This window comes from Talpa occidentalis, unplaced genomic scaffold, assembly GCF_014898055.3.
Source record: "Talpa occidentalis isolate TD23 unplaced genomic scaffold, MPIMG_talOcc4v2.1 talOcc4.8, whole genome shotgun sequence".
Classification (NCBI taxonomy): domain Eukaryota; kingdom Metazoa; phylum Chordata; class Mammalia; order Eulipotyphla; family Talpidae; genus Talpa; species Talpa occidentalis.
In genome coordinates this window covers 78,433,673-78,461,112 of record NW_023605194.1, presented here as the reverse complement: position 1 = coordinate 78,461,112, position 27,440 = coordinate 78,433,673, and the positions used below count along the sequence as shown (strand labels likewise).

The following is a 27,440-nucleotide window of genomic DNA, read 5'->3' as shown; positions in this document are numbered from 1 at the left end:
GGTGAGGGAATGGAAGATAAATAAAGCTTAGTTGTATAATCAATGCATAAAAGAGAGATTTTTCAGTATTAGAGAGGGAGGGAAAGATTGTTCTTCCTCTTCTACCTTAATCTCCTTATCACTGCCTCCTTCCCAGCCAGGAGCAGTGTACTAGTGAGGTTGGCTCAATCACAGGCTGTGGCAATAACACAGAGGAAACACACTGAGCTCCTCAGGAAGTAAATAGAGCTAAAAAGCATTTATATGTTATTTTGAAGACTCTAGCAAACAATTTGTTGTCTTCAAAAACCTAAGACACTTAGATGGTAATAAGAATTATCTGGTTTCATGGCACTTGATGATGATAAATTTTGTTTTTTCATTTATTTTCTCACATCATTGTTATTTTTGGACAGAATTTGATATCTCCCCTCAGGAGTAGTCCCTAGAGTTCTCCCACCACCATAGCAGCCATGATCCATTGCCATAGTCCCTTGTGCTCTTTCCTTCCCTGCTTTGACCCTCTTCCTACACTTTTCCCTCACTTGCTGTAGCTCTCAGATCTACAGCCAGTTTGCAAGTTTTGTCTTTTTTTTTGTGATTCGTTGTTTGGTTTCTCTAGATTATATATAAGTGAAGCTATCCACTATTTACCTTTTCCCTTCTGACTTATTTCACTTAGCATAATTCCTTCCAGTTCCATCCATGTTGCTTCAAATGGCATGAGTTAATTTTTTTGATCAATGAGTAGTATACCATTGTATATATGTACCACATCTCGATCCATTCTTTTTGGGGGCATTTAGGTTGTTTCCATATTTTGGCTATTGTAAAGAATACTGACGTAAACAAAGGAGTACAGGTTTTCTTTTGGATTAGTGTTTTTGTGTTCTTTGGGTAGATTCCTAGGAGTGACATTGCTGAGTCATATAGTAGCTCCATTTTTAGTGTTTGAGGAATCTCCACACAGCTTTTGATACTGGATGAAGCAGTTTATATTCCCACCAGCAGTAAAAGATGGTTCCTTTTCCACTACATCCTCACCAGCATTTGTTGTTTCCACTTTTTTTTTTTTAATATGGGCCATTCTCACAGTTGTGAGGAGGTATCTTATTGTGGTTTGGAATTGCATTTCTCTGATAGTAAATGATAATGAACATTTTCTGTTGGCCATTTGCATTTCTTCTTTGGAGAATTGTCCTTTTAGCTATTCTACCCATTTTTTTTGAATGGGTTGTTTGCTTTGTTTTTGTTGGGATGCATAAGCTCTTTGTAGATATTTGTTATCAGTCCCATATTCAATGTAGTGTGTTTAAGTATTTTCTCCCATTCAGCAAGGTGGCTCTTCATTTTGGTTGCTCTTTTGACGCATAGCTTTTTAGTTTGATATAGTGACAGGTGTTAATATTTTCTTTGTTTTCCTTGGTTCTGAAGATGAGTCCTCAAAAAATGTTTCTGAAGTTTATGTCACAGAGTGTTTTGTCCATGTTTTCTTCTATATATTTTATTGTTTCCAGTCTTAATCCAAGTATTTTATCCATTTTGAGTTGGTTTTTGTGTAGACTAGTTCAGTTTTTCCAGCACCATTTATTGAAGAGACTAACTTTGGTTTAGTGCATATTCTTTGCCACTTTGTCATAGATTAGTTGACCATATATGTGTGGTTTTATTTCTGGGCTCTCTATCTGATTCCATTGGTCTGTGTGTCTGTTTTTGTTCCAGTACCATGTGTTTTTTTTAATTATTATTATGGCTTTGTAGTATAATTTGATGTCTGGGAGTATAGTATCTCCAGTTTCCTTCGTTTTAGTTAGGATGGCTTTACCTATTTGGAGTTTTCTGTGATTCCATATGAATTTCAGCAATTTTTGTTCCATTTCTTTGAAGAATGTCATTGAGATTTTTATTGGAATTGCATTGAATCTGTAAATTGCTTTGGGTAGAATGGTCATTTATAATGTTGATTCTTCTGATCCATGAACAGGGAATGTCTTTCCATTTCTATGTTTCTTCCATTTCTTTTAACAATATTTTATAATTTTCCTTGTATAGTTCTTCCACCTTGTTTGTTTATTCCCAGGTGTTTAATGTTTTTTGGTAGGATTATAAATAGGATGGTTTTCCTTTTTTATTTAAATTTTATTTTTATATTCCCCATACAATTACAACCCCCTTATATTGACCCCAAGCCCTCCTTTTCCTGCCCCCCACCCCCATAGAGTGTCTCTGGTTCATAGATGTTTGTTGATTTTGATATTTTCTTTCTTATAGTTATTCTTTTTCCTGGCCCCTTATTTAAGTTTTCTAGATTCCTGCTATGAGTGAGACCATCCGGTACTTTTCTTTTTCTTTCTGGCTTATTTCGCTGAGCATGATTCCTTCCAGCTCCATCCATGTTGCTGCAAACTGCATGTGTTAATCTTTTTTGAATGCTGAGTAATATTCCATGGTGTATATGCACCACATCTTCTTGATCCAGTCATCTATTTTTGGGCATTTGGGTTGTTTCCAAAGCTTAGCTATTGTAAACAGTGCTGCTATAAACATAGGGGTGCAGGTGCTCTTTGGAAGAGCATTTTTGTTTTTTTTTTTAAAGATTTATTTATTTATTTATACAAGCACTGGGTACAGTCAGAGGTGCAGGAGTGTGAGAGAATTCACCAGAGCCAGAGCGGGGAGCAGAGCAGGCAGAAGGATCGAAGTACTCTGCTGAGAGGAGCAGCGGGCGGCAGGAGAGGTCTGCGCGCCGTGTGGGACCCTCCTCCAGTGGCCAGGGAGCAGCCAGTGATCGAACTGGCACTGCAGAGGCTGCGGGCAGCTCTGCAACCCAGCGCTCAACCGCTTCACCACCAGGGAGGCCCTGGAATTGATGTTTCTGTGTCCTTTGGGTAAATACCTAGGAGTGGAATTGCTGGATCATATGGAAGCTCTATGTTTAGTAGGTCAAGAAATCTCCACACAGTTCTTCATAGTGGTTGGATCAGTTTGCACTCCCACCAACAGTGCAAGAGAGTTTCTTTTTCTCCACAACCTCACCAACATTTGTTGTTGCTAGTTTTTTTTAATATGTGCCGTTCTCGCTGGTGTAAGATGGCATCTCATTGTAGTTTTGATTTGCATTTCCCTGATTACAAGTGATGTTGAACATTTTTTCATATGCCTGTTGGCCATTTGCATTTCCTCTTTGGAGAAGTTTCTTTTTAGCTCTTCTGCCCATTTTTGGACTGGATTATTTTCTTTGTTGTTGTTGAGTCTCATCAGCTCTTTGTAGATATTTGTGATCAGTCCTTTATCATTAGTGTTGTGTGCAAAAATGTTCTCCCAGTCAGTGGGGTTTCTCTTTGTTTTTGTTATTGTCTCTTTTGCTGTGCAGAAGCTCTTTAATTTGATGTAGTCCCAGTTGTTGATCTTTGCCTTCACTATCACTGCTTTGGGTGATGTGTCTGTAAAGATGTCTTTGATGTGCATATCATGTAGTGTTTTGCCTATATTTCCTTCTATGTATTTTATGGTTTCAGGTCTTATGTCTAGTTCTTTAATCCATTTTGAGTTGGTTTTGTGCATGGTGTTAGGTAGTAGTCAAGCTTCATTCTTTTGCATGTAGCAACCCCTTTTTCCCAGCACCATTTATTGAACAAACTTTCTTTGCTCCAATGCATATTCTTTGCTCCTTTGTCAAAGATTAGTTGACTATAAATCTGTGGGTTTATTTCTGGATTTTCTATTCGATTCCATTGGTCTGTGTGTCTGTTCTGGTTCCAATACCATGCAGTTTTGATGATTATGGCTTTGTAGTATAGTTTGAAGTCTGGGAGTGTGATACCTCCATTCCCTTCTTTTTTTTTTTTCAGGAGAGCTTTGGCTATTCGGAGTTTTTGGTGATTCCATATGAATTTCATCAATAATTGCTCTATTTCTTTGAAGAATGACATTGAATTTTTTAATGGAATAACATTGAATCTGTATATTGCTTTTGGTAGGATGGCCAATTTAATAATGTTTATTCTTCCAATCCATGAGCAGGGGATGTCTTTCCATTTCTTTGTGTCTTCTTCTATTTCTTTTAACAGTGTTTTATAGTTTTCTTTGTATAGGTCCTTTACCTCTTTTGTTAGATTTATTCCCAAGCATTTGATTTTTTTTTTATTCCTTCTTCTTCAGATTTATTGTTTGTGTATAGGAAGGCTACTGATTTTGTGTGTTGATTTTGTATCCTGCCACTTTACTTAAATAACTGATTGATTAGTTGAATTAGTTTTTCTGTGGAGTTTTTGGGGTTCTCTATGTATATTATCATATCATTTGCAAATAGTGATACTTTGAGTTTTTCTTTTCCTATTTGGATTCCTTGTATGTCTTTCTCCTGTCTTATTGCTCTGTCTAGGACTTCCAGTATTATATTGAAAAGCAGTGGTGAGAGTGGACATCCTTGTCTTGTTCCCGATCTTAATGGGAATGCTTTCAGCTTTTCGCTATTGAACATGATACTGGCTGTTGGCTTCTCATATATGGCCTTTATGATGTTGAGGTATGTTCCTTGTATCCCAAGAATTTCAAGGGCTTTTATCATGAATGGGTGTTGCACTTTGTCAAAAGCTTTCTCAGCATCTATTGATATTATCATATGGTTTTTGTATTACTTTTTGTTGATGTGTTGGATAACGTTGATTGATTTTCAGATGTTGAACCAATATAGGATGGTTTTCTTAATTTCTTCTTATTCAGACTTATTTGTATATAGGAAGGCTACTGATGTTGTGTATTGATTTTGTGACCTATTAATTTACTGAACTGTTTTGTTTTAGTTTTTCTGTGGATTTGTTAGGGTTCTTTATATATATTATCATAGCAACTGTAAATAATGATAAATTTACCTCTTCTTTCTCTATTTGGATTCCTTTCATATCTTTATCTTGCCTAACTGCTCTAGAGAGGACTACCAGTATTATATTAAAAGGCAGATGTGAGAGTGGATATAATGATGATAATTTTTGATGCGACTTGTTCAATTACCTGATTTCTCTGTACATTAGCTGTTCTTATTATTATCAACACAGGTTTATTGAATGCCAACTATTTGCTTTGCACTATCCAAAGGACAAAAGATACAGCAATAAGATATTATTTTAAATGGTTTATCATGTAGATTTTTTTTCTGTTTCCTTAACTCTTTAACTGGCAGTTTTAATTAAATAAGATCTATCAAGAATGTTTAATGGTGAAAGAAGGTGACACATTATGTTTCAGGCAAGACTTACAGTTAACATGTGGCAACTCATTCTAGGCAAATGCTGTGCATAGACTTTTTTTTTCCCAATTACATTTATATTGTTCTAATTGTATTTTCTGCTCTTGTTAAGAGAAAAAAAATAACTTTGGAGCCATGGGTGACCTCTCTGGGTCTCTTCTTGTATTCAGAAACACTGCCATGACTTGCTGGCCTTCTGTTCCCTCAGAGGCCAAAGTTGAACACTACATTATCTGGGCAGATGACACCTTATTCTCATTCCTCAACAATTCTAACTCACAGTCCCTCTCAGTCCCTTTATGAACACAGATGTCATTTTAATGGAGGGAGAGCTGAAGTGACAAGGAGGTGACCTGTGGGTGAACCCAGGAGCAGGTGAGGCCTATCAGTTTTTAATTTGAAACTGGTGTCAGGTCTGAAAAATGGTTGGTATAATCACATTTGTAACCAATCTCCTATAAACTCTGCAAACATTCACAGGATGTCTGTTGTGGGCAATATGAAATTAACAATTCATGTGTAGGTCTCTGGGCACTTAACTAAATCAAATGTATCTTTGAAACTGTAAAAATATCACTTTTTCCAGATGATGAGATTGACATAGCAAAAAAAGTACTGATTGTGCTCTTAATGAAAGATATTTTTGGCATCAATTTATAAAGACATAACATTTTTTAAAAAGATAAGTACTGTTTCAAAGCATAAATTTAACTTACCCATAGTTCAAGCACAAAGAGTGTGTAAAATTAAAGCCATTGCTACTATCACATAATAGTCACCTCCAAACGGTATTTACCAACATATACCCTCACAAAGTGTCTCCTGCTTAAAATCTTTTCTATATAATCTCTTTAAGATTTCCTGTAGCCCCCCAAAAATATTACAGGTATGGCTGTGTGTAAGGGCAGAAATGGGACACTGAGCAGGTTTTCTAGGATCCCATGCAGAACCGGTAAAGGAAGAGTTAGAGTTCTCAGTGGTTTTTTGCAGGTATTTTATTGGGATTTACCTGGTACACAGCAGGCTGGCAGTCCTCCCAGCCCCCAGCAAATCCTCACTCTATCTGGACTCTCTGGTGATCTCTATTTCTGCTTCTTTGCTTCTTTCTCAGCTTCTCTTTTGGCTTCTGCTGACGTCCCCGTGATGCCAGCACAGTCTTTGGGTAAATACCTAGGAGTGGAATTGCTGGATCATATGGAAGCTCTATATTTAGTAGGTCAAGAAATCTCCACACAGCTCTTCATAGTGGTTGGACCAGTTTGCACTCCCACCTACAGTGCAGGAGAGTTTCTTTTTCTCCACAACCTCGCCAACATTTGTTGTTGCTAGTTTTTTTTAATATGTGCCGTTCTCGCTGGTGTAAGATGGCATCTCATTGTAGTTTTGATTTGCATTTCCCTGATTACAAGTGATGTTGAAATTTTTTCATATGCCTGTTGGCCATTTGCATTTCCTCTTTGGAGAAGTTTCTTTTTAGCTCTTCTGCCCATTTTTGGACTGGATTATTTTCTTTGTTTTTGTTGAGTCTCATCAGCTCTTTGTAGATATTTGTGATCAGTCCTTTATCATTAGTGTTGTGTGCAAAAATGTTCTCCCAGTCGGTGGGGTTTCTCTTTGTTTTTGTTATTGTCTCTTTTGCTGTGCAGAAGCTCTTTAATTTGATGTAGTCCCAGCTGTTGATCTTTGCCTTCACTATCACTGCTTTGGGTGATGTGTCTGTAAAGATGTCTTTGATGTGCATGTCATGTAGTGTTTTGCCTATATTTCCGTCTATGTATTTTATGGTTTCAGGTCTTATGTCTAGTTTTTTAATCCATTTTGAGTTGGTTTTGTGCATGGTGTTAGGTAGTAGTCAAGCTTCATTCTTTTGCATGTAGCAACCCATTTTTCCCAGCACCATTTATTGAACAAACTTTCTTTGCTCCAATGCATATTCTTTGCTCCTTTGTCAAAGATTAGTTGACCATAAATCTGTGGGTTTATTTCTGGATTTTCTATTTGATTCCATTGGTCTGTGTGTCTGTTCTTGTTCTAGGTATTTACCCAAAGGACACAGAAACATTAATTCCAAAGAGCACCTGCACCCCTATGTTTATAGCAGCACTGTGTACAATAGCTAAGCTTTGGAAACAACCCAAATGCCCAAAAATGCATGACTGGATCAAGAAGATGTGGTACATATACACCATGGAATATTACTCAGCATTCAAAAAAGATAAACACATGCAATTTGCAGCAACATGGATGGAGCTGGAAGGGATCATGCTCAGCGAAACAAGCCAGAAAGAAAAAGAAAAATACCGGTTGGTCTCACTCATCGCAGGAATCTAGAAAACTTAAATAAGGGACCAGGAAAAAGAATAACTAGAAGAAAGAAAATATCAAAATCAACAAACAACTATGAACCAGAAACACTCTATGGGGTGTGGGGGGTGGGGAAAGGAGGGATTAGGGTCAAAATAAGGGGGTTGTAATTGTATGGGGAATATAAAAATAAAATTTAAATTAAAAAAATCACAGTCTTAGCCCAGGTGAATCCCATCTACCTATTCCAGGGGCCCACCATCAGGCATGCATTCAGGACCGCAAGGATCCATCATTTATCCTGATGGCGGGAGGGCAGAAAAGCCTGACATTTTCTTTACCCTACACTGTGCAACAAATGTACCTTAGATACACTATTTAATAGAAAATTATTCTTACTTGGGATTTGGCTACAAAAGTTAAATTCAGATGTTCTGCATTATAATAGTGTTTCTAGCAAATTAAGAAAGTATTCCAAAGCTCTGCAAGGCAAAATGTTCTTAAATATTTGGAGGGTGATGTATTTGACATCAAGCAATATCAATTGGTCTTAGAACAGGATTGCTGGAGCACCTGAGATTTGTCACTTTTCTTCCACAGATTTGAGATAAGAAAAATTAAAAAATAATGGTCAGTCTCTTTATTATTTGCCATGCACTTCTCTAAGCACTTGACATGTATTGAATCACTGAATCTTCAAAAAAAAAAAAAATACCTGTGAGAAAGGTCTGTTGCTTATCCACATTTCACAGGCCAAGGAAACTGAAACACAGCAACCTCATGGAATTTGCCAGACTGTCAAGAGGGGAGCCAGGGTGTGAACCCAAGTCTGATTCAAGAATCCTTGCTTTTTCTTCACTGTTCTTTATCACCCTCTGGGACCTGCAGTTTGTCATCTCACTGTTTCCTTGACACTGAGGGATATGATTATGTGGTCTATCCCAAAGTATCTTAAAACATGTGAGACAGTTCACAACTATGGGGTTCCTGTTGGTGAAACAATGAACTGTTGTTATTGTAGCTCCTTAGAACTAAGTCTTCGAAGCACTCCCTAAAATTTATATACGTGGATTTTCCTACACTTATGAGTGGCCAGTTCCAATCCTCTCCTCATCCAAAGCTGTTCATGTGTCTGACAGAAGAAAATATAGTATAAGGAAAGAGCTTACATCATAGAGTCTTTATCCCCACAATGGGAAGAACATTACTTGATATTACATTCTCAGAGGGTTATCTTAAGTCTCAAAGGAGACAATGTATGTAAAAGTGCTTTGTCAATAAGGAAATACAAGAGGAACCCCAAGTAAATAACGTGCTTAGGTTGGTGATATCACCTAGACCAGATCCAGAAATGACCCTAGATTTTTTTCCTACCAATTTTTTTTTTCTTTCACAGTGGAGGTGTTTTATTGAGTACCTTCTTCTAAGCAATCTGGGTGAAAAGAAATGGTGCCCACTCCTTAGTGTTTCAAGACTGCAGAAGCTAATTCGGTAACAAGACAAAAGCATAAATGCCTCAGATCTCTGGGCTTTAATCGATATTATTTTCTCTTCTTGGTTCACCTTTATACAATGTCCTTCCCTGTGCAGTTTCCACATAACCTTCTCTATTAAGTTGTCTCTGAGCCCACAGGTAGATCTGAAGTCTATTTCCCTGTTAATCAACAGCACCTGCTTCCTACTTCTACTACTGCACTCAGCACACTGTATCCTAATCACCTTTCTCCTCAACTTGAGTGCAAGACTCCAAAAGTTGAATTTACTGTGTATCCTTACTATCTAACACAGCACCTAGCATATATAAGGGAGGCTCAATAAATATTTGCTGAGTGTAGACTGGGGCCCAAGCAGATCTGAGAAATGAACTTTGACTAGAAAACAAAGGAATTCTATAAATGAAGGGCAGTTCAAGTGATGCAATACGCTAAACTAATACACAACTTGACCAACAGTTGAGAAATTTGTGAGAAACTGTTCAGCTGGCTAAGTAAAACAAGATGGATTTTAAAGAAGATAGACAACAAACTCTCTTAAAGACCAATTAAAATAATTTAGACTACTACTGTATATTCTTTCTAATTAATCCATGTATTCATTCTCTCAATAAACATTTTTGAGAGCCTACATAAGCCATTTAATAAGTGATGAAAATGAAGAGGATACATTTTCCCTCCTTGAAGATCTTATTATACTTTAATTTCATATGAAGCATTTGTGGAAATCATCATGACACAAAACTGGAAGGATGGTCTGGTGACCAAATGTTCAGAAACTAAGACTAGGTGTCTGTTTGGGGGTACACAAGACAAGCTAGTCAGAGGAGACCATTCACTCTTAGTCCCATCTCACACTGCTGTTCAGACAGAGGTCTGGGTCACTGGCAGTTTGCTATATTAAGCTCAGTGCTGAGCACATTACCAGGAGACATGCCCTCACAGCAGGACAGCTCTGGCATCAAGACATGCCATGCATGGAATTCTATTTTCACAGGGTGTTTCACAAAACTTCCTACATCACTTTGTCCTTAAATCTTCCTTTTCTTCTTCTCTTCTAATGCCTACTATCATTTTGGTCCCTGTATTCACATGCTGGGGATGCCATAATAAAGTATCGCAGATTGGTACTCATTTTCTCACAGTTCTAGAGGCTGGAAATCTGAGATCTAGATGTTTCCTGTAACACCCCTCTCCTTGGCTTGTGGATGCCACCTTTTTCCTGTGTGTCCACAGGTCTTCACTTTGCAAGTGTCTGTGTCCTAAACTCTTCTTTTAAAGCCACCAGATATATTGGATTAGGACCAAACCTAATGAGTTCATTTTAACCGAAATACCTCTTTAAAGTCCAGTCTCCATGTTGAGTCACAATCTGAGGTACAGAGAGGGTGTTAGGACTTCAACATATGGATCTGAGGGGACAAAATGCAGCCAGCCCATAGCCATCCTCCTATGATCTGCAGATTTAAAAGATGGCAGCTTTGCTGCCGCTTCCACCGAGTGCATGTGACTCTACAGCCCCAGCTCCATAAAGACAGTTTAGAATGGGTTATCTAAATTGGCTGCACTTTGAGAAATTCAAGAAGTTTAAAACAAATAAACAAAGGTACTGGATCTCATCATACTCAGAGATTTGATTTAATTGTTTTGGGTTGCAGCCTGGGTGTAGAGATTGTTAAAAGCTCCCCCAAGAGATTCAAATAAGTAGTCAGGGATGAGAACCAGGGGAAGGACTAATCGAGTTAAGGGGCTTGGAGACTTCAGATATAAATGAGGGGACTCTGTGGGTTTAGATGAGAAGAGAGCCATTTAAACATTTTTATTACACAACACACTTCAGGGGAATTGGGAGCCTAATTGAACTTACTAGCATCTGTAGCTATTTCCCACAACCAAAGCTGACTTGATCATTTGCTAGTAAGTTAATCAGTGACTTCCAGTGAAGAAGATGCTGCTACCAATCCTCCAGGATTATATTCTGACTTGAAGAGCCCAAAATCAGAGTGGAGTAAGGAAGGGGGACAGTGAATTCACTTTCATGGCCCCACTGCTTCAGGGAAACATGAATGACAACAGCAAAGTAAATTATTTTGTGTGAGTTTTTTTCATTTTCACATTCCTAAAAATGCCATTTTTAAAAGATGACATAAAATTAATTTAATAAAGAATTCTTGAAGCCCTGCTGCAATCTATAAAAAGCTAGGTTTTTAACTAGTTGTTTATAGTTATTAAACAAGGCTCTTATATACCCTGAAGTTGGCTGCCACCTAAGTATGGCTAGTTTCCTCCAAACATCAGCAGATTCTTATAGGTCATGATCTTCATGCTAGATTTGAGTTCCAAAAAAAGAAAATACACAAATTGCAAAAATAAATTCAAATTCAGAAGACTGCAAATATATGCAAAACTAAAATTCCTGAATATCTGGTGTTGAAATGGTTGCAGTTTATCTTAGAACACTTCAATCATTTGCCACACAATAGGGAACTATAATTATAATTTCAGTACTATCAACAATAGAAAAATAATTAAGAGCTATGCTTTATTATATATTAGCATAATAATGTGAGTTGGTGGGTATACAATAGCATGTAGGGTCAGTCTATATGAGGAAAAGAAGAGATTTATATCCCCTTTTCCAAGATCCAAAATCACCCACCTGTCCTCTCCCAGTCAAAATGCACATCCTCTCAGTGTTATTCACTCCATCTAGAAAGCACAGGCTACTTCCTATCATTTTGACAACAGCATTGTGAGAAATTATTTCCAGTTTACACTCAAGTAAATCATGGATGAGAGAACTTAAGAAGCTTGCTGATGATTAAAAACCACATCAAGGAAACCTACTTGGGCATCTATGCACTTACGTGTGACTGATGCGCTTTCCTCTCCTGGTCTCTGGGCTTCCAGCTGCCATATCCAAGGGGCTCTTTTTGGCCCTTATCTGAGGTATTTGATAATTTTTATTTTCCTTCTAGAATAACAAGAGTCAGTAGTTTCCTCCCATTTTCCCCCATCTTTCTCCTTAATCTGTTGATCTCCCCAACTTTCTTCCATCAGATCAGAAGTTGACAACTTTTTATTTTTCCCAAGGTTAAATTAACCACATTCTTTTCACTCTACATAGTATCCCTGGAAAATCTCAATTACTCCCCTATTCCAATTATCACCCATAGGTTGATTATCATTACTCTTACCTCTAGAATAGATTTAGGAGTTCTAGAACTTCATTTCCAATAAACTACTGGTAGTTTCCAAATGGATAACCCATAATTTCCTCAAACTCAAGATATTCAAAATTAAACTATCTTATACTAAATACATTTGTGCTTCTTGAGTCCCAATTTCATTTAACAGCATTATGATTGCCTACCCAGTCTTCTAAAAAACTTATTCATTTTCGGCTTCACAGTTCCCCTCAACATCCATTCATCAAGTCTGATCAGTCCTGCTTCCTAAATATATCTTCTATTTATTCCCATTGACTCCCTCATGCGTCACTGAGATCCTTTAATTATTCTTTTGTGTGCCTGCTTACATTCTCACTTCATTCCAATCAAGATTCTTCAATGCTGTTACATTTATCAAATATTAAGAATCTTATTCAACAAATATTTATTAAGCATCAAATAGGTGTCAGGAGTATGCTGAGTCCTGAAGATAGAACATAAGGAGTCACAACCCAATCTCTCAGAAAACCCGCAGGTTCTACTGAAAAAAGCAGCAAAATAAGAGACTATCTTTTAAAAAGTATTAAACTAGAAGTAAGCACAATTTCAAGAGTGTCAGAAAGAGAAAGCATTTAACCTAGATTGGAAGTAAGCTTTCTTCTTATGTTCCCAATACTCTGAACCTATCTCTATTTTGGTTCTTTCAATGAGGTCATTGTTAGAGGAGCTTAGGGCTGCACCCAATAATCAGAAGTAAAAAGAATCAAAAAATAAACAGACATGTGGAATCCAATCAAGGGGTGAGATAAACTGAGTATGAGCTTCAGAATCTCATCTATGTAAGGATTTAAAGTTATAATAGGTTAGGAAATACTGGGTAAAAGGATAAAATCCAGGGTATGTAGGTTGCAGCAGGAATATCCTCTCATCCTAAAGGCTATAAATCTGGAGTTTTCTTTTGTCATGTTGACTAGAAAATTATCCCTTATGTCTTCTGGTCCTCAGGATATATCAGTAGCCAGGTCTTCCTTCTCAGATACAAATCCCAGATTCAGAAACATTCAGCTCCCCCAAGGCTTGACCATGTTGTAGTCATGAACAGATTGCCTCACTACCCTAGTTCACCTATAATAATAACTCATTTTCTCTGAGTAGATAACTATCTGAGGAAACTTGGAAATAAATACAACTATGACATAAAGGATTCCTATATTACTAGTTATTTTGCATTAAATTGAGGATAATCTGTATGTGTTCAAGCATTTGTAATATTTAAAAGATTAGATCTAGTAGAGAACATAACAGAATAATCGTGTGATTCTTATTTAAATATACAATTGGGCCTAAAATAATTTTTAAGCTAAAAGTTGTGCAGGAACTTGGTTAAGTGTGCTAGCAGTATAGAACCATTTTTTAATTTGATTTGCTTTCTAACTTTACCTAAAATTTCAAGAATTGTTTAAAGTACTTGAGAAGGTTTTTTTTTTTTAATTAAGAATGCGTATTTTCCCAATTACATATTTGAAACATTTAAAAAGAAAATGTATAGGGCCTCCCCTGGTGGCTCAGCGGTTGAGCGCTGGGGTGCGAAGCTGCCTGCAGCCTCTGCAGCACCGGTTCAATCCCCAGCCGCCTGTGAGAGTCCCACATGGTGAGACAGACCTCTCCTGCCATGCCCGCTACTCCCCTCAGCAGTATATTTCATCAGTCTGCCCGTTCTGTTCCCCGCTCTGGCTCTGGTGAATTCTCTCACCCTTCCGTGCTTCTGACTGTACCCAGTGCTTGTATAAATAAATAAATAAATCTTAAAAAAAAAAAAAAGAAAAAGAAAAAAAAGAAAAAGAAAATGTTATAATTTTGTAAACTATTTTAAAACATTTAAGCAAATTCCATTAGCTAAACTTCAAAAACAGTCAATTTTCACAAAACCCCTAACATAATAAAATTTATTATAATAATAATAAGTATTTGTTTATGTCTGTATCCCCAACTGACCAGGTATAAACCAGATGCATGGGGGTGAAAGGGGGAGAGGACTCACCAGAACAGGTAGATGCATTGAAATACACTGCTAAGGGGAACAGCAGGCAAGACAAGAGAGGTCTGCTGCGCCAAGGGAGCTAACCCCCATCTGGTTTGTACCCTGTCAGTTCTTCTATGCAAAACCCTTACTCCAGGGCCTCATAGTCTTTCTGCTTGTGCTATAATAGCCAACTGAACTGTCATTTCTCCCTGCCTTTCAACTTGCTACATTCCTTACACCACATAGCCATATAACTATCCAAGGCAAAAAATACTCCGATCATAAGTTAAAAAAAGAAAACTACTTCAGCATTGTTTAAATCTTACATCTAGGAAAAAAAAAAAATCTTGTTTGCTTTTATATAAAAAAAGATGAGATATTTAGCCATTTGTTTTCAAGAAAAAAAATTTCATAATACGGTATTCTTACTAAAACAAAGTACATGAGGGGCCTCCCTGGTGGTGCAAGGGGTTAAGACGCAACCTATGAAACTATCCACAGCCACTGCAGCACGAGTTCAATCCCCGGGCAGGGAGCTACCCATATAGTGCAGCAGACCTCTCCTGACTCACCCACTGCTCCCCTCAGTAGTGTACTTCAGTCAATCTGCCTGTTCTTCTCCCTGGAGAATCCTCTGGAGAATCCTCTGGAGAACTGTCTCTGGAGAATCCTCTCACCCTCCCCACACCTCCGGCCTGTACCCCAGTTCTTGTATGCATAAATAAATCTTAAAAAAAAAAAAACAAGCACATGAAACAGCAAACTATAATTCTATTTGCAGTGTTTACATTATTCTAAACCATCCTGCCTTTACTATTTAGTCTATAAATATGTGCATTTTAAAAGATATTCAAATATAACAAATCTAAGAATTTTATAATTATTAAATGCTAATGGAAGTATGAAAAGATAATCCTGGGTTAACAATATTTTAACATAAAATATTTTTGTAACATGTTCCTTAAAAAAAAATTAAGTTCCATTTTTGTTACTTCCTGGGGTTATACATATAGATGCCAAATGTTTAACTGTTTGGAAATTTGAAAAGTTTTGTATCCCTAGTGTTTACTTACTTCTGATACCACATAAAATTTGCCATACAAAGGCTATAGTAGATAACACCCACATGGAGGTATTATTGCTACTTAAATTCTTAATGACATGGGAATTTCTTTTTTTTTAAAGATTTATTTATTCATACATATAGGAGCTGGGGTATAGGCCAGAGATGCAGAGCGGGGGTGGTGAGAGGATCCACCAGAGGCAGAGCGGGGACCAGAAAAACACTGACTGAAAAACACTGCTGAGGGGAACAACAGGCGAGGCAGGAGAGGTCTACTGCATCATGTGGGTTGCTCCCTGGCCAGCCGGGAATCGAACTCGTGCTGCAGAGATTGGGGATTGCTTCATAGTGCGGTGCTTAACCCTTACACCACCAGCGAGGCCTGACATGGGAATTTCTTAACTAAAAATAGCAGATGGGAATTTCGACCAGCCTTCTTGCCATTAATATCTGAAGCTAGACAAAGTATATAAAGCAGTACTTTTCAAAAGCTGAACAGCAGCACAGGACACTGATTCCTGAAAGAAGGCAAATACACACAAGGTAAAACTGTTTGGTTTCAGCCTTTAGAAACTGCCCAGAATGAGGCCCAAGCAGAACAAGGCAGACTTGCTGCACTGAGGAGGACGAAGCCAGAAGCAGGGCTGCCGAACCAGGTGGCATTTGCAGTATACAATACCAGAAAGGAAGGACCTGTACAAAGAAGGAAATCCAGAAACCTGCAAAGTCTTGGAGAAAAAAAAACCTGTAGGAGCTGATACAGAGGTATCTGAGTGGTAGTTCTGAAGGCTGAGCAATATTGGGAGACAGGAATTCTGAACAGTCAGAATGGTGATCTGACTACTCCAGGCATTCAAAGGAAACTTAAGAATTCTCAGACATTAGAAGATACAGGCCTACTATAATCCTAAAATAACGACTACTCTGGACACACTCAACAAAGGTAAAAAAATCTCAACAGGGTCATGACATTCTTCCTATAAATTAGATAGCTGTCAGAGAAAACTCAATACTCTTTAAATGTATACTATAAAACTCAGACTCTTGATAATATAGTGGCCATATTTTCTAGCACCATGAAAAAATGAAATAGAAAAAGATAACCCATATCAGGAAAGAAAAAAAGTTCAATAGAAACAGACTCATTGATGACCAAGTTATTGGAACTGGTATATAAGAAATATAAAGGAACTACTATGAATATATACATATGTTTAAGGACTTAAAAAGAAAATATAGATGCAGTGAGTAAAGCCAAGTAATTTCTCAGTATAAAAATGGAAATTATTTTTTAAAGATACAAATTAAAATGCTTCATCAGAAAAAAAAAAAAAAAACAACTGAGAAGAAAAATGGCAAGACAAAAACACAGGAAGGATAAACCAGAAAACAATGAAGATGTAACACATAAGAGGTGACGGATAATGAGTGGTAGATAGGAGAATAAGAGAGACCATGATGCTTCCAAATATTTATGGACATCTACTAAGGGACTACATATTTAAAACTAGTATTGAAAGAAAAGCACTAAACTCAAACAGGAATAATTAAATTCAAATGAACTGTATTTCGATTGAATAAAGTCATCATATATTAAAACAAAAAAATTCCTATGATTTCGCTTTTATTACATCTTATAACAGGCAATACACGATGAAAAAACTCAGAATAGAGGATGCTTGGGGGCACAGAAGTGGGGGGTTAGGGAGGGAAATGTAGACATTCCTGGGAAGAAGTTCAAGGAAACATTCCAGGGAGATGAAAATATTTTGAATCTTGATATGGGGTGTGGATTACACCTGTGTACACATTTGTTAAATCTCATTTAACCATAATACTTCATTTTAACTGTATGTAAATTATACCTCAGTGAAGAAAAAATGATTTGGATTTATAATTTCAATATAATAATAATCAATGTTGCCACATCATCACAAAGAAAGCTTTCTCAGTATCAATGCATGAATGTATATAAAAGATACAGCAAACCTGCAGTGTTTTACTTCCCAGCCAGTGTGAAATTGCCTGCACAAATTCTTTTGACTTCTGTCACTTCTTTACACCTGCTGGCAGAATTTCCCCCATGGCCAGCTCCACTCTAACCTAATTCCTGGCGTAAACAATGATCTAAAGGCTCAGGAAGGAGGTCTATCTAATCTGCTGTTAGTGATAACGAGAAACACAAGCCATCTGTCCTAAGTCATGGCAGCCTGGCTTCTTATTACGACACACTGAGACGGTGCATGTGCCCATACAATGCCATTTACACAGCTGAACTACCAGCACTGACCGAGGGACTTTTTAAACAACTTTAAAATGTGTTTGAAACAACCTTCTACCTCTGCTTAAAATTTCACACATCTAAAGAAAGGGAACAGAATGAGGAGACACATAATTTCTTCTGAAGAAAACTTGTGCAAGGAAACATGCATTTAAAAACACATGTGAAAATATCCTTTATTACTGGCAATTTAATTACTTTGATGGGGCCTCTCTGGTTGTGCAAGGGGTTAAGATGCAGCACTACAAAGCTATCCACAACCATTGCAGCACGAGTTCCATCCCTGGCCAGGGAGGTGACCCACATGGCGTGGCAGACCTCTCCTGTCTCACCCGCTGCTCCCCTCAGCAGTGTAGTTCAGATCTGCCAGTTCTGCCTGTTCTGTTCCCCACTCTGTCTCTGGCGAATCCTCTCCACTCCCTCCCCAACCTCTGGTCTGCACCCCAGCTCTTGTATCCATAAATAAATTTTTAAAAAATGAAAAAAAAAACTGCTTTAATGAAGAGTAGCATTCTGCAATACAAACTGCTATATCATCAAGCTATCTGGTCTGTGTTGTTTTCTTATGTATAAGAACTCCTTAAATAAAAACACCCAGGACTTCTACCAAAAAATCAGATTTTAACTTTATAATCTACATATTTCCACAATCTTTTGGATTCCAATACCTTAACTATAACAAAACAAGGCACATTTTTTGAAACACTTTGTGCTTAAAATTTTCTATTTGCACGGTCAAATTTTGTATATTTTAACAGTAATAAAAATTTTCTGGTAGCCAAAAAACAAATTATTTAAAATGTATTCAATAATCAATATTTGATTCTTAGCACAGTAGGAAAATTTCAACATTTTTTTCTACAGTGATATATCAGAATTAATATATCAGAACTTTTTCATTTATCTCAGGCAAATAAGTGAATATAAAAAAAGAAACCACAGGTAAGAAATGATAATCATTCCAATTCTGTGAAGAGAACTATAAATTTCACAAACCTTCGCTCTAATGCCAGTATGTTTCAATCCTTTTCAACAAACAGATAAAGCTAAATATTAGCATGTGGCCTTATTTTTACTCAAAGTTACAGTACAGTAACAGTACAGTACAGTACAGTATCTCACATCTCTATAAAGTGAATAATCTCCATTTACAAAAGATTCCCAATCGTATCATTTGCTAGAAATGATGATTCCTTCTATGTAGTTTTTTTTTTTGTTTTTTCTTCTGTCTAGATTATAACCTGCAGGACTGTGACACAGCACGCCTGCGGGAGAGCAAAGAGGTGGCTGCACACAGCACCACTGGCATACAGCCACTAGATGTCAGTCATGCAGTTAGCATCAATTTACATTCTTAATCCTGGATAACAGCGTTCTAGGAAATCTGTCCCTAATTCAGATGTACCCTGATTTTACACAATGTAACTAAGTCCTATGCCTAAAAGATCAACTGTTCTTTTGTTTTTTCTTTATTTTTCTTACATCGTTGTTCATTTTGTACAATATTTGATTTCTTCCACCACAGGGTCTCTGGTGACCATCCCTATAGTTTCCTGTGCTCTTCCCTCCCCTGTATTAAGCTCCTCTCCTTCCACCTCCCCTCCCCTGCTGTATGCCTCAGATCAATGTATCTGCCTGCAAAGTTTATCTTTTTTCTTACACTTCGTTCGGTTTCTCTATATTCCTGTCTAAGTGAGACCATCTGATATTTATCTTTTCTCCTTCTGACTTATTTTGCTTAGCATAAGCCCTTCCAGCTCCATCCATGTTGCTGCAAATGGCAAGAACTTATCTTTTTTGATTGCTGAATAGTATTCCATTGTGTATATATATTACATCTTTCTGCTCCATTCATCTGTTTTGGAGCTTTAGGTTGTTTCCATATATTACTAGTTTGGTCCAGTGAAGATTCTAGCAATCAATGAAATGGAGGCTTTTCCACGTGCCCGTAACTGAAAGATAATTGTGTTGGGGGCACTTTTAGAACCCTAATCAGTTTTTACAGTTTATAAGAGTGAAGAAAAAAATCATGTCCAAGAGCAGTATTTTGAAAGATTTGGCTTATGTAAACAGAAGGTAAAAGTAGAAATAGGTCTTGTATTAGTAACATTTGGATATTTCAAAGAACATCCTCCCTCTTCTCAAATGCTGATTATATTGAGAGTCATTCTTGGAGAAATTGATTTAAAAAGAAAAAATATCTTACATGGTTGCCACCAAAATTAAAAATTAGTCCTGTTCTTTCTTCCCAGTAAATTGGTGAGTGAGATTTGTAAGAGTGGTTCCCAAGGATTCTTATGGGAAAGCTTCATACAAGGTGCTTATTACTTCCAGGAAGGGAGAAAAGGAACATTTACCCAGTTATCTGACAGACTCAGTTCAGTTCACTGGGCTGTGTCCACACACTGTGCTAAACTGCTGCTGTTGAGATGTCTTACCATAATATCAGCACCCCACACAATTCCTCAATAAATTTGGTGGCAAAATAAAAGTAAGATCCATAAAACTCTTTGGGAAAATCTTTGTTTCATCAACACGAACATTAAGAGACAAAATTAGGTCCTCTCAGCCTTTACTTCTAGCTCTACCATCTTGTGATTCTATGATGCAATGAGTTCTTTTCCTCACAATAATGGACTTTTTTTCCTGATGAGTAGCTGTTATATGCTAGCTGTTCTTGCAGACAGAAAAATGTAAATATATGCTATTAATGATATGACACATCAATAACCCTGATCTCTGGCTTTGTGGTCTAAAAGTTGATAATTCTCCTCCTCTCACATCCAAACAACGATTTCCTTTCCAGGGTTCCCTTTATGTTGCCTTGAATCCCATTTCATTCCCCAACACCAACTCATCACCTCCCCTCTGCACCCCTGCCTCCCACACCACACAGGATTTTCTATGAGGAGCTAGTGCAATCCCACCTCATCTAAATTCTGCTAAATTCACGGTGAGGAAAGGACCCATATTTATATCATGTTTTCAATAGATTAGGACCAGCATATGACACCTTCAGTACTCCCAATGCTATCATGATGATGAAAACTCCCACACTTGATTTTGTAACTGAGACTAAATAAACATACCAGTTAAATATCACACATGCTGAGAACAAGAGACGGGGAGCTTGGAATTCTAAGATGAGTAAATTCAACACACACTCTCAATCTGAGTATCATTCCATTTCCCAGCATGTTATTAATAAAATTATATATTCATTCAGTTTTTTTTAAGATTTATTTATTTATTTATACAAGCACTGGGTACAGTCAGAAGCACGGGAGGGTGAGAGAATTCACCAGAGCCAGAGCGGGGAGCAGAGCAGGCAGCAGGACCGAAGTACACTGCTGAGGGGAGCAGCGGGCTGCAGGAGAGGTCTGCGCGCCATGTGGGACCCTCCTCTGGTGGCCGGGGAGCAGCTGGGAATCGAACCAGCTCTGCAGAGGCTGCGGGCAGCTTCGCAACCCAGCGCTCAACCTCTGCACCACCGGGGAGGCCCTCATTCAGTTTTTCAACAACTATTTGCTCACTCTGCTTAGCACTGTTCTGAGTGCGGCAGGTGAAACTGTGAAATAGGCAGACGTCATCTGTTCTCAACAAACTTAGAGCTTGGTGGAGGAGAGTGATGAACTAACACAGAGAAGATCCTAATAATAAAATCACAGGAAGGTTAGGCTATTATAATTACAATTCCATTACTGTACTGCAAATAGTAGGGTTGCCAGTATAAATAAAACAATGCTATGCAGAGCAAGAATGCAAGTTCTCCCAAGTGACTTATCCTAAATTGCAGGATGACTGGCATGTAAATTCTGGGGCATTTTAGGAACATGGACTGGGACAAGACTAGAGCTTCCCTTCATTCAGTGACTATTTTAAGTATCCTGGGGCTGAATAAACCTAAGAAATAATTTGCTCAGGGAACAGAGTCTCTAGCCCACCGCTTTTGTTATTCATTTTATTTTTATTTCAGGAGAGGAGTAAAATGAAAAGCCATGCCCTCCTCCCTTTATAATTTTTTTAATATTAGACTTTCTAGGAAAGACTTTGAAGCAGAAAATTTGGAAGACACCAAAGTCGATCCCGCTGTCACCTTATATAGTAGAAGAAAACAGCTACTACACTATCAGCGACCAAATAAGGTCAGATAGACAGGTGATTAAAGCTTTCTGAAAGGAAGGGCAAAGTATTCAGGACCGTAGGAATGAAAGTATATAGACTGAATGAACATTTGTCTAGCACTGTTCTCTCTGTAAGTGGTCATCACTTATTTTATTATTAGCTCCTCTTAGTAACACTGTAAAATAGACGGGCATATACTAGTCTTTGTGGGATCCTTGATCGAGGGTCATCTAAGTCACAATGAAACAGCTACTACATGAATCTATGCAAACACACTGATGGAGCAGCCAATGAGATCACAGAAATACCCCAACACTGACCTTGAAAGAGGTCAGCAAGAATGGGAAGGAGAACAACTTCTGAGCAGATGGAGGAGGTATTAGATGCAAGGGAGCCACACTGCAGAGAGGTTCAAATGACAAAGCTAAATTACACCCCAACCCTTTTTCACCCACTTTATTAATGTGTCCAATATATCATGTTTTCTCTTAAACAATCACTAAAGCAGGTAAACAGGAAAGGAAGTTAGACTACACTGAAGGCCTACTAAGTGCAAGAAGAATTCTAGATGCTATACATACATGCATCTCATTTAATTCTCACAACAACCATGCACAATATTATTATGTGCACAATTTTATAAATGAAAACACTAAACCACTCTGGTGGCTACCCAACTAACTGACTTTGTTTATTTTTTGCACTCATTCCATAGTATCTTCACACTTTTTTTAGGAGGCTTGCTACACATTTTTAGAACTAAAACCATGTTTGCCACACTTTGAAATATATGAGTTGCTTCCTGTCAGGTTATTCAATGAACACTGAAGAAAACATTAAATTAGTTCATTCAAAAGCAGGAAGACGTGTGAGTAGAATTAAAAAGGTAATTTAATAAATACTTATATCAAGATTGAACAACTGGAAAATCAAAACTTTTCGTAAACAAAAACAAACTTTTGCTTTTAAGAGATCCAGCAAATATTGCTCACATGACTAATTCGGTTACATTCCAGGGAAATATGATATATTTCCAATGTCAGAAAAACCTGCTCATGCCATAAAATCTATTCACAAAGAAAATATTTTTAGCAGTATATATTACTATAGAAAAAATATCTGGATATTAATTTTTCTTAAAACTTAAATTATATATTCGATGCCCTACAGGAACAAAAATCCTGTCAATTTTTTTGGAAATGAGCGATTACGTCATACAGCAAATAACTTACTCCTTTCCCCAATTTACCTTCAATGTCTTAAAGTGAACTCTCAGATACTGGTTACATCCTGGCATGAAAAAATAGATTGTCTTTAGAAAAAGGAAATCATAAGCTGAGCCCATTCAGACCCCCAAATGCTCGACCCAAAAGCAAACAGCCTAAGGATTGTTCCCCATCCGGAAAATTGTTCATCTAGATCCCCTCCCATTTCCTCAATAATCTGACCTTACTCCAGCTGGTGAGCTAGCCCCACTAGCCATTCAGATTCTACAGCAGAAATGAAATGCATACATGCTGTAGCTGTAATTCAATTAATCTCCTGCCTGGGTTTCCTCTGCTCTGTGCCAGGGTCATTTGTAAGGCCATCACTCACTCCAAACTGTTGCACCTGTGCTGCTATTGAAACAGCCCTTCCTCCCCTCGCCCCCTCCCCTCTCTATCCTTCCAGGCATGGTGCCCTAATCACCTTTTTCCCAGGCACAAAAGCTTTCCTCTGCAAGCGAGAAATGCTAGAATTCCCCCAAGCATTGGCAAGGAAATATTTAAATGTAATCAGAGGATCTTCCTTTGTTTTATTTTTCTTCCTAAGGAAATCAATCTCTCTAAGGTATTCGATGCATTCTTCTGGTCTTCCGTGAAGCAGCAGCATCACACAGTGCTGAAATGGTCACAGCGTGCAAAGGCTATATATTTTCTTCTCTTTCGCTGCTGACATAGATGATACGTGCCTGGTCTCCTCAAGCATCTCTAATTGAATACGTTGCTTCACTTAAATTGTTTTAAACTTGGCTGTGAGAAATGTGTGCATGGCTGCGGCTCCCCTAGGAGCTGCCCCCCCACAACCCATCATTCCCTCCTCTCTACCAAGCTCAAGGAACTTCTCAGCCTGCTTCTTGCCCTCATTGCTCGTTTGGGGTCCTTCCAGTTTCACGCAGGTCCTGGACTCTGTTATGTGTCTTCACAGGTTGAAAGTGAAATTGCTCTACCACTGCCTTAGCTGTGTAGCTGAAATGAATTACTAGGCCTCTCTGAACTTCAGTTTCATTATTTATGAACTGGTGGGATAATACCCATGGTAAAGGGTCTCTGAGCGTGAAATGGGACAGTGTATATAAAGTGTCCGGCATAACACCTATACTATGAGCTTAATGAGGACAATTACCTCTCCTTCCCCTATTGTCTAGCAATTACTAAGTATGCCCAAATGATCATTGGATATAGTAGGCAAAGATGTGGGCAGAATTAACTCCACTGCTATCAGACCAAGAAGAGGCAGACAGACCTGAGGGCTTTGGGGGGTTTGAGCTCCTGACCCGTGGTTCTCAGACTTGCACCAGTAGCAGAATCCCAGGACAGCTATGAGAACATAAATTATGAACTCTACCTCCAGATTCAGGGGGTGTGGGTGATTCTTTGAGAATCTGCTTTTATGCAAGTCCCCTGGTGCTGCTGCTACTGACTCAGTGCCCATATTTTGAGAGTCACCACTTTTTCAGGATGTGAAAATAAGCAGGTTGGAGAAAATAAGTGGCATAGGTGGGGTAGGGTACAGTGGGATGGATGGGATGGAACAGTTACAGTTTTGAGGAAGTATAAAAAGGAGCTCTCCCCACTTCACAACAGGTGTCCAGATAACTGAGGCAGAGCTCCCAGAGCAAAATACACTCTCCTGTCTCAGTGAAAATCCCAGTGAAAGTGACATGCTTTTTTGGAGGGGGGTGGGGATCTTTATTTTTTCAGATAAGCACTGTTTATCTCCTCTTCCCTGATTTTGTTGGCTAACAGGGCCAACATTACAGCTTACAATTTGTCCTGCTGAAGTCAAAGATTCTACATGCACAATGCTTTGGCGACAGAGGGTGGTGACCATCATCTCAGAACAATCCAGTGTGTCCAGCATGGGAGATGCCAGGAGCCCCAACAGGCCACCTGCTCTCCAGCTGCTGGGAACAGAGCAAGGTAGCAACCCATATGTGCACATCCTAGCAAGCAGCTCTGGGGGTGACATTGGCTCAGTGAGCCCCTCACTGGAATTCTCTGGGGTGAACAGTCCATCACCATTTCTATTTTCTGGAAACAAACCAACACTCCCATTAGGTGATGTAACCTGGACTTTTCAGGTCTAACTCCAAGGATTTATTTCTATTCTATCATTTCAGTTCCTTTGCTGTAAAATGAGGAGCATAACCTATGACTCTTTAGTTCCTTCTAGCTGGTTCATTCTTTGATTTACCAGGCTTCCTCTTTAACTGTATGGCGAAACATAAAAAAAAGTCCACACCATCCCCTCCTAGCCCAGCCACTGTGTCACCTTTTTTAGCTCTGCAACACCAACTCTGAGTATTTAAAAACAATAAAATATTGCCCATCTCCATGTGTTTTAAAGTCCATATACTTTGGCAGGTCTGTCATTTCTCCCATCTGGCAAAGCAACATAGGCTTTGAGTAAAGTTCCCAAACAACAGAAAATGCAGTTCAGTTCGAATTTCGGATAAACAATGAATAATTTTCTACATTTGCACCTTGTGATATGTAGAACACCAGCCTACTATTTTTTTTAACAATGGTTTTTCTATCTGAAATTCAAATTTAACTAAGTGTCCTGTATTTTTTCTAGTGACCTGCTGTAAAGGCCCCTTCAGAGGTCACCCTAAGGCCTGGTATTGTCAGAAAATAAAAGAGCCAGGGTAGCCTGGATCTGGAGCAGCTTGGGAGAGAAAGAGAAGACGAAGGAAACTCGTCCCTCTTCCATGAGGCAACTGCTCTTCCTTCCGCACGTCGCACTCTGCTTGGGGAGATGTGGTAACTACAGCTCCAGCATCACTTTATAAATCATTACTGGCTTCCTGTCCATTAACAATGTCAAATAGCAAGGGACAACTTGCAAGCTATTAACCTGCAGTCAAGCCCAGGCTTAGAGGTGCATCCGGAACCTGAGCTCACCAAGTGCAATGCAAACCCTGCTATACAAGATGGCTCTTCGCTAACCCAAACCCTCTACCCCACTCCCACTGTTAGTACTTTACAATTTATTCACCCATAATGCTCTGGCTTATTTTTCTCTTTCAGTATTTCATTATCAAATGACCACCATTTCTGATTTTTGCCATTTTCCCCTGTCATCTTCAATAGAACAAAGGGGTTACTTATCACCTAAAAAGCCATCAGATAATGAGCAAAGGCAATTCAGATCAAGAGATTTGCTCCCCCAAATTCATATGTGAGCAGCCCTAGCCCCCATTATGAATGTGTTTGGTTTTGAGAAGATAATTAGCATTTGATAAAGTCACAAGACCGAGCCCTCATGGTTGCATGGGCATCCTGAGAAGAGGGCACGGAGAGCAGGCTCTGACCATTGATCTCTCTGCCCGGAGGCAAGAGAGATGGCTCTGTAAGGCGAAGGGAGAAGCACTGTCAGCCCTCCAGGAGAAGAGCGCTCACCACAGCCTGAACCCACTGGCACCCTGACTCCAGCCTCCAGCCCCTAGAACTCTGAGAAAAGACATTTCTCTTGTTAAAGCCCCTCCTCTATGGTATCTTGCTATGGCAGCCTGCACTGACTGATGAAACAGCCTTTGGCAAAACATTTAAAATGATAGGAACATTTTTTAAAATATTTATTTATTTATACAAGAGCTGGGGTACAGGCCAGAGGTGCGGGAGGGTGAGAGAATTCACCAGAGACAGAGCAGGGAGCAGAACAGGCAGATGGATGAAGCGGGAGAGGGAGGAGAGGTCTGCTGCGCCATGTGGGAATCTCCCTGGCCGGTCAGGAATCGAACCCTCACTGCAGAGGCTGCAGATAGCTTCACAGCATGGCGCTCAATCCGCTGTGCCACCAGGCAGGCCCTGATAGGAACATTTTAAATACTTTGGAAAAAAACTCCTCACTACTTGTAAACTATTGCAGATACCTGGTGCCCATTTGGTGGCCAATTACCCTCTCCTTGAAATTACCTCCCCCTCTCGGAAAAGGGTATCCTGACAACAATCCTAGTGGTGTCTTTGCGTTCCAGACTGCATGGCCATGACAGATCGCACCAGGCACACGCCCGATGCAGTGCCATCCAGATTGCTCTCTCACCTGGAATGTGGGGTTGAGACTCAGAAACAGCAACTCAGCCTCTGAAAGTGTCTGGAGCTCTTCTGCGCAAACTGGAGAGCAGGGAAGAACTCATGTGGCATGTGAACCAGAATCATGGAAAAAGCAGTTTAGGGAGAAGAGAAGAAAGCAGACAGAATGAAAGGAAGGTGGCTTTTATTTTTCAGTCATTCGCGGTACACCTGATAAGTACCTGCCATGTGCACAGCTCTAGACTCCAGGAGTCAAGGAGGGATGAGGCCAAAACCCCTGCCCAATGCTAACAATAGGAAATTGATTTCCTGTCAGAGAAGTGCTAAAAAATAAAACTGGAAAAGAAGTAAGTTCTAGAAAGGTGTAAGACAATTTCAAAAAGAATGGTTGGTAAGACCTCACTGAGAATACACATTTCAGAAAAAAAAAAAAAAAAAAACTGAGGAAAGTGAACCA

At 38.7% G+C, this 27,440-nt stretch overlaps 1 long non-coding RNA gene across 3 annotated transcripts in view; it reads right to left on the bottom strand.

Annotated features, from left to right (window-relative positions):
• LOC129144969 (uncharacterized) overlaps nucleotides 1–27,440 on the bottom strand; it is a 264,783-nt gene that overhangs the window by 108,956 nt on the left and 128,387 nt on the right. The window lies entirely within an intron of this gene.